This window comes from Arachis ipaensis, chromosome B03, assembly GCF_000816755.2.
Source record: "Arachis ipaensis cultivar K30076 chromosome B03, Araip1.1, whole genome shotgun sequence".
Classification (NCBI taxonomy): domain Eukaryota; kingdom Viridiplantae; phylum Streptophyta; class Magnoliopsida; order Fabales; family Fabaceae; genus Arachis; species Arachis ipaensis.
The window spans coordinates 122,568,820-122,572,105 of NC_029787.2; positions in this window are offsets into that span (position 1 = coordinate 122,568,820).

A 3,286-nucleotide genomic window follows, 5' to 3' on the forward strand; every position below is an offset into this window, starting at 1 on the left:
AAAGTACCGGTAAGAGGGTCCTTTTGGTCACACGGAGAGAATGGTTAAGGACCGCGTTGTTAATTTCTAATGGTGAGGGAGCGTCATGTCAATTTCGTAAATGGTTAGGGATTGGGGAGGGGTTTTACTCTTATTATTATTATTATTATTTGTTTGTTTTATTGCGTTAGTAAATAATATTTAGACTAAAAGAGAAAAAATATAATTAAAATTTTTTAGTTTGATTAAAAATTTTTTTTGTAAGCACATCTAACTTTTACATATATTAAATGTAATAATGTTTAATAGTATAGTTTGTTTTGCAACAATAACTCAAAATATTAACTCAAGTGAGTAAGATCAACCTAGGTCCATTGTCTGGATTCTAAATTCGAATTTGGTTCATTATCTTGGGACTCAATGCAGATAAAGTCCACGTGTCCCATCTCAAATCGGCTCAAATTAAATTTCCGTTGTTAGTTAGGTAGTGTTTGTTTTGAGGTACTGAGACAGAGACTGAGAGACTGAGACTCAGTATCATGTTTGTTAGTTCAGAGACTGGTATTAAAATTTCTGTCTCTGTCTCTAAAATTTCAGTATTTCAGTACCTCCAAAAAGTAGGGACACAGGGGACTGAAATTTTTAGAGATAGAGACTGAAACTTTAATAACATTTTATACCTAAAATACTTTCATTTCAATTAATTAATTCCAATTTTATCCTTTGTGCAAATTAAATTAGAGTTTTATTCTTATTTCAATTCCTGTCCCCCATTTTGCACCAAACAGAATACTGAAATTTATTTCAATCCCTATCTCTAGTCTCTGTCTCTCAGTCTCAGTCTTTCCGTCTCTATCTCTCCACCAAATGCTATCTTAGAGATGGTAATTGATGCTTGTGTGGACGTGGCAGACTTTCATTCCCGTCCTTTGCTCCTATTTAAAAAAAAAAATACCCTCCGTCCCCTCTCTATTTTTGTCGCAAGTCCCTCTTTAATTATCCCCTTAAGAAATGCAGATACCCACAGTTATTTATAGATATTTTTTTAATTTTCTTTTAAATAAAAAATCATAATATAATAATCATAAAATAATTAATTCAATATAATTCAACACAATTCATAATATATTCATTATAATAAATAACATTTCAAAAAAAAATATAAAAACATCTTCCAACAAATTACATAACATAATTTTTTGGAATGAAACTGAGCGGTGTAGTGACAAATTTAAGAGGCAGAGAAAGTGAGTTAGAGAGAGATGCAAAATTAAGACTAAAGATGTGTCTAAAAAAAGTGTTCGAATTGGAGGTAAGAATAAAGGTTACTAAATTCAAAAATATATATTAGAAAAAATCGGTAATTTTATATTCGCGTTGTTTTTACAGATCTTATGGAGAGGATAACTATGTCCCCGTCCCCGTCCATTTCATGTGGATAGATTTCCACAATCCCACCCATGAACATTTGACATATTTCTATTAAGTTCTAAATCGCGATTAATCTCTACGAATATCTATTTGGTTTTTTTTTATTATTCCAATTGCTAGCATTCGTCGGTTCGTGACGTGGAATTATACCAGCCACTTAGTCAATTCTTAGATAACCAAAATCCAGATTATATCATTTTCATAAAATTATATGTATCTTATTATAATAATATTAATAAAAAATAAATATTTAAATACTAAATGAGTCACATTTTTCATATATATAACAATGATTAATATCACATTTTATAACTTGTGAAATCATATTATAAACTATTGATAAGTTTGGATTATGAATATAAATTGAAAAAATTTAACTATAAATTTAAATGGCCTTATTTTTAAACTGTATAATTTAATAATTTTTTTTCAATTTCTATACTAATAATATTAATTCTTCTAACTTTTTTTGTCTATGTTCTCCAATATATTGTTTCTTTAAAAATATTCAATTACATAAATAATATCTACTTCATCATACAATAGTCCATAATCTTAATTATTTGACTTCTAAGGCGAGGACCTCTACATTTTCAATAATTTGATGAAATTTTTTTTATCTATATCACCATCTTATAACAAAATATACCAACCTCTAAATGGAAATCAAAATCAATAACCAAATAAAAAAAAAAGTCAAATACATGAATGTCTGACTACTATGATACATAGATAAATGTTGAAGTACAATTACACACGAATTTTTCTAAGCCATAATTCAAAATTCACCTATCCATTCTATCAATCAAATAACATATTCGAGCGTTACAATCTCTGTAGGTAGTCACGTAGACTTTCGAACACCTAAAAAGTCCGCATTTTTTTTAGTGTAAGTCATGCAAACCTCCCCGTTCATAAACTTTACCATGCTCTCAAGCTCATTAATTACCTCAGCAGTGTCTCGAATAATAAACATACTTTTGGGTCTCAGAATTTGATCAATCTCAGCCACAATAACTTGAAAATTACACTTAAGAAACCAATAAATATATTAGTAAAATGACACAGATAATTATTGCCTGTTGATATGATCTGACAAACTATTGATTTTGATGAATGAGAAATGAAATAATTATATATACATTTTCTTGAGTTGAAAAGAGATAATCTGCATGGAGAAAATCGTAGGACCTAGGATAAGTGCTAAACGATTTATACCAATCGTGATACATGCCAAAAAGACCGTGTTCATATATAATAGGAAGTGTATCTGGAGTATCTACTGAAACCACATTCATGACCTAAATATTCAAATCTTTTATAGCTGCAGCAAAACTGGAGACCAAAAAATAATTATAAAATAAAGGTAGTGACAACGATAGATTTATATAATTCGGATTAATATTTTAAAAGTGATTTTTCTTATCCTCTGTAGATTGATCTTATATCCATAACATTTTGCATATTTGGCCATTGAATTTCTATCTGAACACTTTTTTAGTATTCATAGTCCATGCTAAAATTGTCAGGGACAAGCTTTTCATAAACTCCAACTTGAGAACTTGTCAACCATGGTCCATGAATACTTCATGGTTAACATATTATATATAACTCCGAGTGGGAGTTGGAGGGTCTGGTGGCTTGTATATATCCACGATAAGTCGATAGTTGCCTTCTTGCCACGACGTCTCATAGAAAGAAAAAAATTTGTTGTAAAAACTACCAAATAAAAGAGTAATTGATAAAAAAATGAGATCCTCTTCTAATATATATGACTTTTTATAATGATAAAATAAAAATAGAAGGAATAAAATTTTATATTTTTATATTAGAAATAGAATTTAATATTTATCCTAATAAAATTAAATAATAGATT